A 17199-nucleotide genomic window follows, 5' to 3' on the forward strand; every position below is an offset into this window, starting at 1 on the left:
CCTTTTTATTGTGGTTATTATTATTATGCTATCCTCATTGTTTTTAAGTCTAATAGACTCGATATTAAACAGTAAAAATATCCTCCAGATGTATTTGGAAATAACGAAGATATTATATTTTGATCGGAATTATAAATATTGAATGAGTGCACTACCTGGGAAGAAGATAATTTCGTGGAGATTAATAACGAGAACAATCAGGAGATCATTTCTGCTAACAGCTCTGGATATCTCTGAGGAATAAACCTCGTTCCTTTTCTCTTATGTCGTGAATGGAACATGGACATTTATAACGTACATTTATAGGCTAACAAAAATATATTTCACAGTGAATTGTTGAGGTTTTGTGATTTCACCAGGTTAAGTTCGTGTGTGTTTCTCCTCTGCGCTCGGGAGGAAGGGTGATAGGTAGGGCTTCAGCTCATCAGAAAAACGGAGACACTGATCTCTTTTCTTTGTCGGTTTGGATAGAGCCTCTTCAGCCGGGGCTCAGCGCTGTGTAGAAGTGTCAACGTCGTGTTGCCCTCAAGCAGGTCGACACAATACTCGGACTCCATTGTGTGAGTGGCGGGCGCATGAATGGAGGTCGGCTTTTTTATTATTAGTTAATTATTCGGTTAAGACCGGGAAGCCAGTGCGAGACAGCGGTCAGTATGATGATCTCAACCACCCGCACTCACCTGGAGCCAGTTAGATGGTAAACAGGCCGGTAGAGCGAGAGAGAGCGAGAGAAAGAGAAAGAAAGAGAGAAAGCGCGAGAGAGAGCCTGTTGGTAACGGGCCGGTAGAGAGAGAGAGGATAGAGAGATAGGATGGTCTGCCAGTAACGGGCCGGTAGAGAGAGAGAGGATAGAGAGATAGGATGGTCTGCCAGTAACGGGCCGGTAGAGAGAGAGAGGATAGAGAGAGAGGAAGGTCTGCCAGTAACGGGCCGGTAGAGAGAGAGGAGGGTAGAGAGAGAGGAGGGTCTGCTGGTAACTGTCCAGTAGAGAGACAGGAGGGTCTGCTGGTAGAGAGAGAGGAGGGTAGAGGGACAGGAGGGTCTGCTGGTAGAGAGAGAGGAGGGTAGAGAGACAGGAGGGTCTGCTGGTAGAGAGAGAGGAGGGTAGAGAGACAGGAGGGTCTGCTGGTAACTGTCCAGTAGAGAGACAGGAGGGTCTGCTGGTAAAGGGCTGGTAGAGAGAGAGGAGGAATTTGTACATCGTTGTACATCGTTACAACACTGTATATATACATAATATGACATTTGTAATGTCGTTATTCTTTTGGAACTTCTGTGAGTGGAATGTTTACTGTTCATATTTATTGTTTATTTCACTTTTGTATATTATCTACTTCACTTGCTTTGGCAATGTTAACATATGCTTCCCAATAAAGCCCCTTGAATTGAATTGAATTGAGAGAGGAGTGTAGAGAGGAAAAGATACATGTGGAATAACAGAAGGCTGTGCTTCCGGTCAGGCCCTGCAGCTCTGTCTGTCTGCCTCAGTACTGAGCGACTCCAGCAGTCTGTCAGATATAACACACGCACTGAGGGAGAGAGAAGGAGAGAGGGAGGGTGAGAGAACATTAAGCGAGTCTAAGCGCAAGGGCAGAACGGTGCTTTTAGTGTTTTAAAGCCTGGAGCTCTGCTTATTTAACCCGAATTATCGAAATTACTCCAGGAGATGCTAAATCCACCCGCCCACTCCACTCAAAACCGGCAACTTCAACACGCGCGCAGACACGTTAATCAATGTTAAAGTGAAACAGCAGTTTGTTTTAAACTGTATTAGTGTGATATTTAAATTATGACTCTGTGTCACTATAATGACCAGTCACCACAGACCCCGCTACAGACTGACTGACAGGCAGACAGACCGACAGGCAGGCAGACAGGCAGGCAGGCAGGCAGGCAGGCAGGCAGACAGACAGGCAGGCAGACAGACGACAGGCAGACAGACCGACAGGCAGACAGACAGACAGGCAGGCAGGCAGGCAGGCAGGCAGGCAGGCAGGCAGACCGAAAGGCAGGCAGGCAGACAGACAGGCAGGCAGACCGACAGGCAGGCAGACAGACCGACAGGCAAGCAGGCAGACAAACAGGCAGACAGACAGACAGGCAGGCAGGCAGGCAGGCAGGCAGACGCCGTCATTTACTCTTAATCTTTAATTAACAAACTATTTCTCCATCTGTTCATATACAGGTCTCAGGCCTATCACTAAATAACCACCACAGCACTCTCTCATCTCAATAATATTATACTGCATCTCTTCTAAATAATATCATCATTCAAATTAGAAATTATAACCACAAAACAAAATCATGAAACACACACATCATGGAAGGTTTAGCCTAATATATGCTTTTTAATAAAAAAATAAAGTTCTCAAGGCCCACAAGCCCGTGAGTATATTAAGTAATTCGATTGTTTTGCCTCGAGGCTTGATGAAGGCCAGTTGTCGCACGTGAGGATTAATCTTTTCCACCGGGCAGAGCGCTGTCTGTGCGCGAGGCACCAGTTGCACGGTAGACGGTGCTAATAGGGCTTAGCTCGTGGAGCAGCCTCACCGACAGGGCAGGAAGCGCCAGATGCGCAGTGAGTTCGAGCCCGGACCGGATCCATCTGCTGCCCTGTTCGGAGAGACTAGAGCTCCAACCCTTAGAATCTCAGACTCAGACACACAGGGTCAAATAGACTGCTATAACTCTATACTATTATACAATAATAACTACCACAGTATAATATATATAGTGTAATACAGTTCACCGTGCCTATCAACATCCAATTGAGGTTGAAATCCGCTTACTCTTTATACTAAATATACTAGCCTATACTCTTTATCATAAATATACTAGTCTATACACTATATAATACATATACTAACCTATACACTATATAATAAATATACTAGTCTATACACTATATAATAAATATACTAACCTATACACTATATAATAAATATACTAACCTATACACTATATAATAAATATACTAGTCTATACACTATATAATAAATATACTAACCTATACACTATATAATACATATACTAGCCTATACACTATATAATAAATATACTAGTATATACACTATATAATAAATACACTAACCTATACACTATATAATAAATATACTAGACTATACACTATATAATAAATATACTAGCCTATACACTATATAATAAATATACTAGCCTATACTCTATATAATAAATATACTAACCTATACACTATATAATAAATATACTAACCTATACACTATATAATAAATATGCTAACCTATACACTATATAATAAATATACTAGCCTATACTCTTTTAGAGTAAAATGTAGACCGACTTGAAAGAAAATGTCACCACTTTGATTGGAGAGTGATGAAGACCCTGTGAAAGCATTTTAATGTTAATGTATCTTAGATGAGACACTCACCAACTTGTATTCAGCGTCTTGAGTTTTTTTGTGTGCTTCCATTGGGACTAGAATCTAATCGAAATATTCACGTGAAAGAACCATTTACAGACCACTATTCTGAAAAACTCTGTGAAAACCTATAGGCCTTGTTGGAGATTTGGGATAATTTTTGTTGTACTTTCACAACACAACCAGCATAGGTCTAATTATATAAAAATATTGCAACGTTTATAAATCAAGTTGAACCGTAATTGTGCAGGCTTTGGAGCAGGTTTAGCTTATATTGTTTTGTCAATATGTCAATGTGCTTGTATCGGTTCCAATTCAAATTAACCTCAAATATATTTTTTTAAAGACATGCCAGATGGGTTCCTCTTGACGTCCTTTCTCCTCTCTTGCTCCCTATTTATCTGTACGCAGGTTCTTTCTCAATGGGATTATAGGCCCACTGACGTATGTTTCCAGCAGTGGATTTCAGTTATTAGTGCAAATGCTTCACGTGAGCAGGCTATATATCAATGCAATGCTGAATTTGTTTATTGTTATTCATTGAGCTTATTTTACAGAGACAGTACAAATCAATCCAAATTTTATCACACCAATGTAAAGATGTATCAATTTAATGCTAATTCTCATCAGTCGAGCAAGTTCAAATTAGCCAATATCAACAATATGTTAACAATTTGATAAATCAACAATCAATAGCATAAAAAACCACTACTAAAACAGACACCATCACAATACAAGAAAAAAAATACACATTTAAGAAAATATTTAAAATGAATAATTTCTAGAATAGCTATTTTAAGGGATGCAGGCCTATAGGTTGGATAGTAATGTGTTGTATTGAACAATGTGCTGAGGTCTGTTTTGTTCTGTGGACTGTGTTATGTTGAGGACTGTGTTGTGTTGAGGACTGTGTAGTGTTGAGGACTGTGTTGTGTTGAGGACTGTGTTATGTTGAGGACTGTGTTATGTTGAGGACTGTGTTGTGGACTGTGTTGTGTTGAGGACTGTGTTGTGTTGAGCACTGTGTTGTGTTGAGGACTGTGTTGTGTTGAGGACTGTGCTGTGTTGAGGACTGTGCTGTGTTGAGGACTGTTGTGTTGAGGACTGTGTTATGTTGAGGACTGTGGTGTGTTGAGGACTGTTGTGTGTTGAGGACTGTGTTAAGTTGAGGACTGTGTTGTGTTGAGGACTGTGATGTGTTGTAGGACTGTGGTATGTTGAGGACTGTGTTATGTTGAGGACTGTGTTATGTTGAGGACTGTGGTGTGTTGAGGACTGTGGTGTGTTGAGGACTGTGTTATGTTGAGGACTGTGGTGTGTTGAGGACTGTGGTGTGTTGTAGGACTGTGTTATGTTAAGGACTGTGTTGTGTTGAGGACTTTGTTGTGTTGAGGACTGTGGTTTGTTGTAGGACTGTGGTGTGTTGAGGACTGTGTTGTGTTGAGGACTGTGTTATGTTGTAGGACTGTGTTATGTTGAGGACTGTTGTGTTGTTTGACTGTGGTGTGTTGAGGACTGTTGTGTTGAGGACTGTGTTGTGTTGAGGACTGTGTTATGTTGAGGACTGTGTTATGTTGAGGACTGTGTTGTGTTGAGGACTGTGTTATGTTGAGGAATGTGGTGTGTTGAGGACTGTGTTGTGTTGAGGACTGTGGTGTGTTGAGGACTGTGTTATGTTGAGGACTGTGTTATGTTGAGGACTGTGTTGTGTTGAGGACTGTGGTGTGTTGAGGACTGTGTTGTGTTGAGAACTGTGTTATGTTGAGGACTGTGGTGTGTTGTAGGACTGTGTTATGTTGAGGACTGTGGTGTGTTGAGAACTGTGGTGTGTTGAGGACTGTGTTGTGTTGAGGACTGTGTTATGTTGAGGACTGTGTTATGTTGAGGACTGTGTTGTGTTGAGGACTTTGGTGTGTTGAGGACTGTGTGATGTTGAGAACTGTGGTGTTTTGAGAACTGTTATGTTGAGGACTGTGTTATGTTGCGGACTGTTGTGTTGTTGGACTGTGGTGTGTTGAGGACTGTTGTGTTGAGGACTGTGTTGTGTTGAGAACTGTGTTGTGTTGTAGGACTTTGGTGTGTTGAGGACTGTGTTGTGTTGAGAACTGTGTTGTGTTGTAGGACTGTGGTGTGTTGAGTACTGTGTTGTGTTGAGGACTGTGGTGTGTTGAGGACTGTGGTGTGTTAAGGACTGTGTTGTGTTGAGGACTGTGTTGTGTTGAGAACTGTGGTGTGTTGAGGACTGTGGTGTGTTGAGGACTGTGTTATGTTGAGGACTGTGGTGTGTTGAGAACTGTGGTTTGTTGAGGACTGTGGTGTATTGAGGACTGTGGTGTGTTGAGGACTGTGTTGTGTTGAGGACTGTGGTGTGTTGAGGACTGTGTTGTGTTGAGGACTGTGTTGTGTTGAGGACTGTGGTGTGTTGAGAACTGTGTTGTGTTGAGGACTGTGGTGTGTTGAGGACTGTGTTGTGTTGAGGACTGTGTTGTGTTGAGGACTGTGTTATGTTGAGGACTGTGTTGTGTTGAGGACTGTGTTGTGGACTGTGGTGTGTTGAGGACTGTAGTGTGTTGAGGACTGTGTTATGTTGAGGACTGTGTTGTGTTGAGGACTGTGGTGTGTTGTAGGATTGTGGTATGTTGAGGACTGTTATGTTGAGGACTGTGTTATGTTGAGGACTGTGTTATGTTGAGGACTGTGGTGTGTTGAGGACTGTGGTGTGTTGTAGGACTGTGTTATGTTGAGAACTGTGGTGTGTTGAGGACTGTGTTGTGTTGAGGACTGTGTTATGTTGAGGACTGTGTTGTGTTGAGGACTTTGTTGTGTTGAGAACTGTGGTTTGTTGTAGGACTGTGGTGTGTTGAGGACTGTGTTGTGTTGAGGACTGTGTTATGTTGTAGGACTGTGTTATGTTGAGGACTGTTGTGTTGTTTGACTGTGGTGTGTTGAGGACTGTTGTGTTGAGGACTGTGTTGTGTAGAGGACTGTGTTATGTTGAGGACTGTGTTATGTTGAGGACTGTGTTGTGTTGAGGACTGTGTTATGTTGAGGAATGTGGTGTGTTGAGGACTGTGTTGTGTTGAGGACTGTGGTGTGTTGAGGACTGTGTTATGTTGAGGACTGTGTTATGTTGAGGACTGTGGTGTGTTGAGGACTGTGGTGTGTTGAGGACTGTGTTGTGTTGAGAACTGTGTTATGTTGAGGACTGTGGTGTGTTGTAGGACTGTGTTATGTTGAGCACTGTGGTGTGTTGAGAACTGTGATGTGTTGAGAACTGTGGTGTGTTGAGGACTGTGTTGTGTTGAGGACTGTGTTATGTTGAGGACTGTGTTATGTTGAGGACTGTGTTGTGTTGAGGACTTTGGTGTGTTGAGGACTGTGTGATGTTGAGAACTGTGGTGTTTTGAGAACTGTTATGTTGAGGACTGTGTTATGTTGCGGACTGTTGTGTTGTTGGACTGTGGTGTGTTGAGGACTGTTGTGTTGAAGACTGTGTTGTATTGAGAACTGTGTTGTGTTATAGGACTGTGGTGTGTTGAGGACTGTGGTGTGTTGAGAACTGTGTTGTGCTGAGGACTTTGTTGTGTTGAGGACTGTGTTGTGTTGAGGACTGTTGTGTTGAGGACTGTGTTGTGTTGAGAACTGTGTTGTGTTGTAGGACTGTGGTGTGTTGTAGGACTGTGTTATGTTGAAGGACTGTGTTGTGTTGAAGACTGTGTTGTGTTGAGGACTGTGGTGTGTTGAGGACTGTGGTGTGTTGAGGACTGTGTTATGTTGAGGACTGTGGTGTGTTGAGAACTGTGGTTTGTTGAGGACTGTGGTGTATTGAGGACTGTGGTGTGTTGAGGACTGTGTTATGTTGAGGACTGTGTTGTGTTGAGAACTGTGGTGTGTTGTAGGACTGTGTTATGTTGTAGGACTGTGGTGTGTTGTAGGACTGTGGTGGGCTGAGGACTGTGGATTTTTGAGAACTGTGGTGTGTTGAGGACTGTGGTTATTTGAGGACTGTGGTGTGTTGAGGACTGTGTTGTGTTGAGGAGTGTGGTGTGTTGAGAACTTAGGTTTGTTGAGGACTCTGGTGTATAGAGGACTGTGGTGTGTTGAGGACTGTGTTATCTTGAGGACTGTGGTGTGTTGAGGACTGTGTTGGTTGAGGACTGTGGTGTGTTGAGAACTGTGGTGTGTTGTAGGACTGTGTTATGTTGTAGGACTGTGGTGTGTTGTAGGACTGTGGTGTGTTGAGGACTGTGGTGTGTTGAGGACTGTGGTTTGTTGAGGACTGTGGTGTGTTGAGGACTGTGTTGTGTTGAGGACTGTGGTGTGTTGAGAACTGTGTTGTTTTGAGGACTGTGTTATGTTGAGGACTGTGGTGTGTTGTAGAAATGTGTTGTGTTGAAGACTGTGTTATGTTGAGAACTGTGTTGTGTTGAGAACTGTTGTTTGTTGAGGACTGTGGTTTGTTGAGAATGGTTGTGTGTTGTAGGACTGTGGTGTGTTGAGGACTGTGTTGTGTTGAGAACTGTGTTATTTTGAGGACTGTTGTGTTGAGGACAGTGGTGTGTTGTAGGATTGTGTTATGTTGAGGACTGTGTTATGATTAGGACTGTGTTATGTTGAGAACTGTGGTGTGTTGAGGACTGTGTTGTGCTGAGGACTGTTATGTTGAGGACTGTGTTATGTTTAGGACTGTTGTGTTGAGGACTGTGTTGTGTTGAGAACTGTGATTTGTTGTAGGACTGTGGTGTGTTGAGGACTGTGTTGTGTTGAGGACTGTGTTGTGTTGAGGACTGTTGTGTTGAGGACTGTGTTGTGTTGAGGACTGTGTTGTGTTGAGGACTGTGTTATGTTGAGGACTGTATTGTGTTGTTGGACTGTGGTGTGTTGAGGACTGTGGTGTGTTGAGGACTGTGTTATGTTGAGGACTGTGTTATGTTGAGGACTGTGTTATGATTAGGACTGTGTTATGTTGAGAACTGTGGTGTGTTGAGGACTGTGTTATGTTGAGGACTGTTATGTTGAGGACTGTGTTATGTTTAGCACTGTTGTGTTGTTGGACTGTGGAGTGTTGAGGACTGTTGTGTTGAGGACTGTGTTGTGTTGAGAACTGTGTTTTGTTGTAGGACTGTGGTGTGTTGAGGACTGTGTTGTGTTGAGGACTGTGGTGTGTTGAGGACTGTTGTGTTGAGGACTGTGTTGTGTTGAGGACTGTGTTGTGTTGAGGACTGTGTTGTGTTGAGGACTGTGTTGTGTTGAGGACTGTTGTGTTGAGGACTGTGTTGTGTTGAGAACTATGTTGTGTTGTAGTACTGTGGTGTGTTGAGGACTGTGTTGTGTTGAGGCATGTGTTATGCTGAGGACTGTGGTGTGTTGAGGACTGTGTTGTGTTGAGGACTGTGTTGTGTTGAGGACTGTGTTATGTTGAGGACTGTGTTGTGTTGAGGACTGTGTTGTGTTGTGGACTGTGGTGTGTTGAGAACAGTGTTTTGTTGAGAACTATGTTGTGTTGTAGGACTGTGGTGTGTTGTAGGACTGTGTTGTGTTGAGAACTGTGTTATGTTGAGGACTGTGTGGTGTTGAGAACTGTGGTTTGTTGAGGACTGTTTTATGTTGAGAACTGTGGTTTGTTGAGGACTGTGTTGTGTTTGGGACTGTGTTATGTTGAGGACTGTGTTGTGTTGAGGACTGTGTTGTGTTGAGGACTGTGTTATGTTGAGAACTCTGGTGTGTTGAGGACTGTGTTATGTTGAGGACTGTGGTGTGTTGAAGACTGTGGTGTGTTGAGGACTGTGTTGTGTTGAGGACTGTGGTGTGTTGAGGACTGTGTTGTGTTGAGGACTGTGTTGTGTTGAGGACTGTGGTGTGTTGAGAACTGTTGTGTTGAGGACTGTGGTGTGTTGAGGACTGTGTTGTGTTGAGGACTGTGTTGTGTTGAGGACTGTGTTATGTTGAGGACTGTGTTGTGTTGAGGACTGTGTTGTGGACTGTGGTGTGTTGAGGACTGTAGTGTGTTGAGGACTGTGTTATGTTGAGGACTGTGTTGTGTTGAGGACTGTGGTGTGTTGTAGGATTGTGGTATGTTGAGGACTGTTATGTTGAGGACTGTGTTATGTTGAGGACTGTGTTATGTTGAGGACTGTGGTGTGTTGAGGACTGTGGTGTGTTTTAGGACTGTGTTATGTTGAGAACTGTGGTTTGTTGAGGACTGTGTTGTGTTGAGGACTGTGTTATGTTGAGGACTGTGTTGTGTTGAGGACTTTGTTGTGTTGAGAACTGTGGATTGTTGTAGGACTGTGGTGTGTTGAGGACTGTGTTGTGTTGAGGACTGTGTTATGTTGTAGGACTGTGTTATGTTGAGGACTGTTGTGTTGTTTGACTGTGGTGTGTTGAGGACTGTTGTGTTGAGGACTGTGTTGTGTAGAGGACTGTGTTATGTTGAGGACTGTGTTATGTTGAGGACTGTGTTGTGTTGAGGACTGTGTTATGTTGAGGAATGTGGTGTGTTGAGGACTGTGTTGTGTTGAGGACTGTGGTGTGTTGAGGACTGTGTTATGTTGAGGACTGTGTTATGTTGAGGACTGTGGTGTGTTGAGGACTGTGGTGTGTTGAGGACTGTGTTGTGTTGAGAACTGTGTTATGTTGAGGACTGTGGTGTGTTGTAGGACTGTGTTATGTTGAGGACTGTGGTGTGTTGAGAACTGTGATGTGTTGAGAACTGTGGTGTGTTGAGGACTGTGTTGTGTTGAGGACTGTGTTATGTTGAGGACTGTGTTATGTTGAGGACTGTGTTGTGTTGAGGACTTTGGTGTGTTGAGGACTGTGTGATGTTGAGAACTGTGGTGTTTTGAGAACTGTTATGTTGAGGACTGTGTTATGTTGCGGACTGTTGTGTTGTTGGACTGTGGTGTGTTGAGGACTGTTGTGTTGAAGACTGTGTTGTATTGAGAACTGTGTTGTGTTATAGGACTGTGGTGTGTTGAGGACTGTGGTGTGTTGAGAACTGTGTTGTGCTGAGGACTTTGTTGTGTTGAGGACTGTGTTGTGTTGAGGACTGTTGTGTTGAGGACTGTGTTGTGTTGAGAACTGTGTTGTGTTGTAGGACTGTGGTGTGTTGTAGGACTGTGTTATGTTGAAGGACTGTGTTGTGTTGAAGACTGTGTTGTGTTGAGGACTGTGGTGTGTTGAGGACTGTGGTGTGTTGAGGACTGTGTTATGTTGAGGACTGTGGTGTGTTGAGAACTGTGGTTTGTTGAGGACTGTGGTGTATTGAGGACTGTGGTGTGTTGAGGACTGTGTTATGTTGAGGACTGTGGTGTGTTGAGGACTGTGTTGTGTTGAGGACTGTGTTGTGTTGAGGACTGTGGTGTGTTGAGAACTGTGGTGTGTTGTAGGACTGTGTTATGTTGTAGGACTGTGGTGTGTTGTAGGACTGTGGTGGGCTGAGGACTGTGGATTTTTGAGAACTGTGGTGTGTTGAGGACTGTGGTTATTTGAGGACTGTGGTGTGTTGAGGACTGTGTTGTGTTGAGGAGTGTGGTGTGTTGAGAACTTAGGTTTGTTGAGGACTCTGGTGTATAGAGGACTGTGGTGTGTTGAGGACTGTGTTATCTTGAGGACTGTGGTGTGTTGAGGACTGTGTTGGTTGAGGACTGTGGTGTGTTGAGAACTGTGGTGTGTTGTAGGACTGTGTTATGTTGTAGGACTGTGGTGTGTTGTAGGACTGTGGTGTGTTGAGGACTGTGGTGTGTTGAGGACTGTGGTTTGTTGAGGACTGTGGTGTGTTGAGGACTGTGTTGTGTTGAGGACTGTGGTGTGTTGAGAACTGTGTTGTGTTGAGGACTGTGTTATGTTGAGGACTGTGGTGTGTTGTAGAAATGTGTTGTGTTGAAGACTGTGTTATGTTGAGAACTGTGTTGTGTTGAGAACTGTTGTTTGTTGAGGACTGTGGTTTGTTGAGAATGGTTGTGTGTTGTAGGACTGTGGTGTGTTGAGGACTGTGTTGTGTTGAGAACTGTGTTATGTTGAGGACTGTTGTGTTGAGGACAGTGGTGTGTTGTAGGATTGTGTTATGTTGAGGACTGTGTTATGATTAGGACTGTGTTATGTTGAGAACTGTGGTGTGTTGAGGACTGTGTTGTGCTGAGGACTGTTATGTTGAGGACTGTGTTATGTTTAGGACTGTTGTGTTGTTGGACTGTGGTGTGTTGAGGACTGTTGTGTTGAGGACTGTGTTGTGTTGAGAACTGTGATTTGTTGTAGGACTGTGGTGTGTTGAGGACTGTGTTGTGTTGAGGACTGTGTTGTGTTGAGGACTGTTGTGTTGAGGACTGTGTTGTGTTGAGGACTGTGTTGTGTTGAGGACTGTGTTATTTTGAGGACTGTATTGTGTTGTTGGACTGTGGTGTGTTGAGGACTGTGGTGTGTTGAGGACTGTGTTATGTTGAGGACTGTGTTGTGTTGAGGACTGTGTTATGTTGAGGAATGTGGTGTGTTGAGGACTGTGTTGTGTTGAGGACTGTGGTGTGTTGAGGACTGTGTTATGTTGAGGACAGTGTTATGTTGAGGACTGTGGTGTGTTGAGGACTGTGGTGTGTTGAGGACTGTGTTGTGTTGAGAACTGTGTTATGTTGAGGACTGTGGTGTGTTGTAGGACTGTGTTATGTTGAGGACTGTGGTGTGTTGAGAACTGTGATGTGTTGAGAACTGTGGTGTGTTGAGGACTGTGTTGTGTTGAGGACTGTTGTGTTGAGGACTGTGTTGTGTTGAGGACTGTGTTGTGTTGAGGACTGTGTTGTGTTGAGGACTGTGTTGTGTTGAGGACTGTTGTGTTGAGGACTGTGTTGTGTTGAGAACTATGTTGTGTTGTAGTACTGTGGTGTGTTGAGGACTGTGTTGTGTTGAGGCATGTGTTATGCTGAGGACTGTGGTGTGTTGAGGACTGTGTTGTGTTGAGGACTGTGTTGTGTTGAGGACTGTGTTATGTTGAGGACTGTGTTGTGTTGAGGACTGTGTTGTGTTGTAGGACTGTGGTGTGTTGAGAACTGTGTTGTGTTGAGAACTGTGTTGTGTTGTAGGACTGTGGTGTGTTGTAGGACTGTGTTGTGTTGAGAACTGTGTTATGTTGAGGACTGTGTGGTGTTGAGAACTGTGGTTTGTTGAGGACTGTGTTATGTTGAGAACTGTGGTTTGTTGAGGACTGTGTTGTGTTTGGGACTGTGTTATGTTGAGGACTGTGTTGTGTTGAGGACTGTGTTGTGTTGAGGACTGTGTTATGTTGAGAACTGTGGTGTGTTGAGGACTGTGTTATGTTGAGGACTGTGGTGTGTTGAAGACTGTGGTGTGTTGAGGACTGTGTTGTGTTGAGGACTGTGGTGTGTTGAGGACTGTGTTGTGTTGAGGACTGTGTTGTGTTGAGGACTGTGGTGTGTTGAGGACTGTTGTGTTGAGGACTGTGGTGTGTTGAGGACTGTGTTGTGTTGAGGACTGTGTTGTGTTGAGGACTGTGTTATGTTGAGGACTGTGTTGTGTTGAGGACTGTGTTGTGGACTGTGGTGTGTTGAGGACTGTAGTGTGTTGAGGACTGTGTTATGTTGAGGACTGTGTTGTGTTGAGGACTGTGGTGTGTTGTAGGATTGTGGTATGTTGAGGACTGTTATGTTGAGGACTGTGTTATGTTGAGGACTGTGTTATGTTGAGGACTGTGGTGTGTTGAGGACTGTGGTGTGTTGTAGGACTGTGTTATGTTGAGAACTGTGGTGTGTTGAGGACTGTGTTGTGTTGAGGACTGTGTTATGTTGAGGACTGTGTTGTGTTGAGGACTTTGTTGTGTTGAGAACTGTGGATTGTTGTAGGACTGTGGTGTGTTGAGGACTGTGTTGTGTTGAGGACTGTGTTATGTTGTAGGACTGTGTTATGTTGAGGACTGTTGTGTTGTTTGACTGTGGTGTGTTGAGGACTGTTGTGTTGAGGACTGTGTTGTGTAGAGGACTGTGTTATGTTGAGGACTGTGTTATGTTGAGGACTGTGTTGTGTTGAGGACTGTGTTATGTTGAGGACTGTGGTGTGTTGAGGACTGTGTTGTGTTGAGGACTGTGGTGTGTTGAGGACTGTGTTATGTTGAGGACTGTGTTATGTTGAGGACTGTGGTGTGTTGAGGACTGTGGTGTGTTGAGGACTGTGTTGTGTTGAGGACTGTGTTATGTTGAGGACTGTGGTGTGTTGTAGGACTGTGTTATGTTGAGGACTGTGGTGTGTTGAGAACTGTGGTGTGTTGAGGACTGTGGTGTGTTGAGGACTGTGTTGTGTTGAGGACTGTGTTATGTTGAGGACTGTGTTATGTTGAGGACTGTGTTGTGTTGAGGACTTTGGTGTGTTGAGGACTGTGTGATGTTGAGAACTGTGGTGTGTTGAGAACTGTTATGTTGAGGACTGTGTTATGTTGCGGACTGTTGTGTTGTTGGACTGTGGTGTGTTGAGGACTGTTGTGTTGAGGACTGTGTTGTATTGAGAACTGTGTTGTGTTATCGGACTGTGGTGTGTTGAGGACTGTGGTGTGTTGAGAACTGTGTTGTGCTGAGGACTTTGTTGTGTTGAGGACTGTGTTGTGTTGAGGACTGTTGTGTTGAGGACTGTGTTGTGTTGAGAACTGTGTTGTGTTGTAGGACTGTGGTGTGTTGTAGGACTGTGTTATGTTGAAGGACTGTGTTGTGTTGAAGACTGTGTTGTGTTGAGGACTGTGGTGTGTTGAGGACTGTGGTGTGTTGAGGACTGTGTTATGTTGAGGACTGTGGTGTGTTGAGAACTGTGGTTTGTTGAGGACTGTGGTGTATTGAGGACTGTGGTGTGTTGATGACTGTGTTATGTTGAGGACTGTGGTGTGTTGAGGACTGTGTTGTGTTGAGGACTGTGTTGTGTTGAGGACTGTGGTGTGTTGAGAACTGTGGTGTGTTGTAGGACTGTGTTATGTTGTAGGACTGTGGTGTGTTGTAGGACTGTGGTGTGTTGAGGACTGTGGATTTTTGAGAACTGTGGTGTGTTGAGGACTGTGGTTTGTTGAGGACTGTGGTGTGTTGAGGACTGTGTTGTGTTGAGGACTGTGGTGTGTTGAGAACTGTGGTTTGTTGAGGACTGTGGTGTATTGAGGACTGTGGTGTGTTGAGGACTGTGTTATGTTGAGGACTGTGGTGTGTTGAGGACTGTGTTGTGTTGAGGACTGTGGTGTGTTGAGAACTGTGGTGTGTTGTAGGACTGTGTTATGTTGTAGGACTGTGGTGTGTTGTAGGACTGTGGTGTGTTGAGGACTGTGGTGTGTTGAGGACTGTGGTTTGTTGAGGACTGTGGTGTGTTGAGGACTGTGTTGTGTTGAGGACTGTGGTGTGTTGAGAACTGTGTTGTGTTGAGGACTGTGTTATGTTGAGGACTGTGGTGTGTTGTAGAAATGTGTTGTGTTGAAGACTGTGTTATGTTGAGAACTGTTATGTTGAGGACTGTGTTATGTTGCGGACTGTTGTGTTGTTGGACTGTGGTGTGTTGAGGACTGTTGTGTTGAAGACTGTGTTGTATTGAGAACTGTGTTGTGTTATAGGACTGTGGTGTGTTGAGGACTGTGGTGTGTTGAGAACTGTGTTGTGCTGAGGACTTTGTTGTGTTGAGGACTGTGTTGTGTTGAGGACTGTTGTGTTGAGGACTGTGTTGTGTTGAGAACTGTGTTGTGTTGTAGGACTGTGGTGTGTTGTAGGACTGTGTTATGTTGAAGGACTGTGTTGTGTTGAAGACTGTGTTGTGTTGAGGACTGTGGTGTGTTGAGGACTGTGGTGTGTTGAGGACTGTGTTATGTTGAGGACTGTGGTGTGTTGAGAACTGTGGTTTGTTGAGGACTGTGGTGTATTGAGGACTGTGGTGTGTTGATGACTGTGTTATGTTGAGGACTGTGGTGTGTTGAGGACTGTGTTGTGTTGAGGACTGTGTTGTGTTGAGGACTGTGTTGTGTTGTAGGACTGTGTTATGTTGTAGGACTGTGGTGTGTTGTAGGACTGTGGTGGGTTGAGGACTGTGGATTTTTGAGAACTGTGGTGTGTTGAGGACTGTGGTTTGTTGAGGACTGTGGTGTGTTGAGGACTGTGTTGTGTTGAGGACTGTGGTGTGTTGAGAACTTAGGTTTGTTGAGGACTGTGGTGTATAGAGGACTGTGGTGTGTTGAGGACTGTGTTATCTTGAGGACTGTGGTGTGTTGAGGACTGTGTTGTGTTGAGGACTGTGGTGTGTTGAGAACTGTGGTGTGTTGTAGGACTGTGTTATGTTGTAGGACTGTGGTGTGTTGTAGGACTGTGGTGTGTTGAGGACTGTGGTGTGTTGAGGACTGTGGTTTGTTGAGGACTGTGGTGTGTTGAGGACTGTGTTGTGTTGAGGACTGTGGTGTGTTGAGAACTGTGTTGTGTTGAGGACTGTGTTATGTTGAGGACTGTGGTGTGTTGTAGAAATGTGTTGTGTTGAGGACTGTGTTATGTTGAGAACTGTGTTGTGTTGAGAACTGTTGTTTGTTGAGGACTGTGGTTTGTTGAGAATGGTTGTGTGTTGTAGGACTGTGGTGTGTTGAGGACTGTGTTGTGTTGAGAACTGTGTTATGTTGAGGACTGTTGTGTTGAGGACTGTGGTGTGTTGTAGGACTGTGTTATGTTGAGGACTGTGTTATGATTAGGACTGTGTTATGTTGAGAACTGTGGTGTGTTGAGGACTGTGTTGTGCTGAGGACTGTTATGTTGAGGACTGTGTTATGTTTAGGACTGTTGTGTTGTTGGACTGTGGTGTGTTGAGGACTGTTGTGTTGAGGACTGTGTTGTGTTGAGAACTGTGGTTTGTTGTAGGACTGTGGTGTGTTGAGGACTGTGTTGTGTTGAGGACTGTGTTGTGTTGAGGACTGTTGTGTTGAGGACTGTGTTGTGTTGAGGACTGTGTTGTGTTGAGGACTGTGTTATTTTGAGGACTGTATTGTGTTGTTGGACTGTGGTGTGTTGAGGACTGTGGTGTGTTGAGGACTGTGTTATGTTGAGGACTGTGTTGTGTTGAGGACTGTGTTGTGTTGAGGACTGTGGTGTGTTGAGGACTGTGTTGTGTTGAGGACTGTGGTGTGTTGAGGACTGTGTTGTGTTGAGGACTGTGTTATGTTGAGGACTGTGGTGTGTTGAGGACTGGGGTGTGTTGAGGACTGTGTTGTGTTGAGAACTGTGTTATGTTAAGGACTGTGGTGTGTTGTAGGACTGTGTTATGTTGAGGACTGTGGTGTGTTTAGAACTGTGGTGTGTTGAGGACTGTGTTGTGTTGAGGACTGTGTTATGTTGAGGACTGTGTTATGTTGAGGACTTTGGTGTGTTGAGGACTGTGTGATGTTGAGGACTGTGGTGTGTTGAGAACTGTGGTATGTTGAGGACTGTGTTATGTTGCGGACTGTTGTGTTGTTGGACTGTGGTGTGTTGAGGACTGTTGTGTTGAGGACTGTGTTGTGTTGAGAACTGTGTTGTGTTGTAGGACTGTGGTGTGTTGAGGACTGTGGTGTGTTGAGAACTGTGTTGTGCTGAGGACTGTGTTGTGTTGAGGACTGTGTTGTGTTGAGGACTGTTGTGTTGAGGACTGTGTTGTGTTGAGAACTGTGTTGTGTTGTAGGACTGTGGTGTGTTGTAGGACTGTGTTATGTTGAAGGACTGTGTTGTGTTGAAGACTGTGTTGTGTTGAGGACTGTGGTGTGTTGAGGACTGTGGTGTGTTGAGGACTGTGTTATGTTGAGGACTGTGGTGTGTTGAGAACTG

Source organism: Salmo salar, chromosome ssa15 (assembly GCF_905237065.1).
Source record: "Salmo salar chromosome ssa15, Ssal_v3.1, whole genome shotgun sequence".
Taxonomy (NCBI): Eukaryota; Metazoa; Chordata; class Actinopteri; order Salmoniformes; family Salmonidae; genus Salmo; species Salmo salar.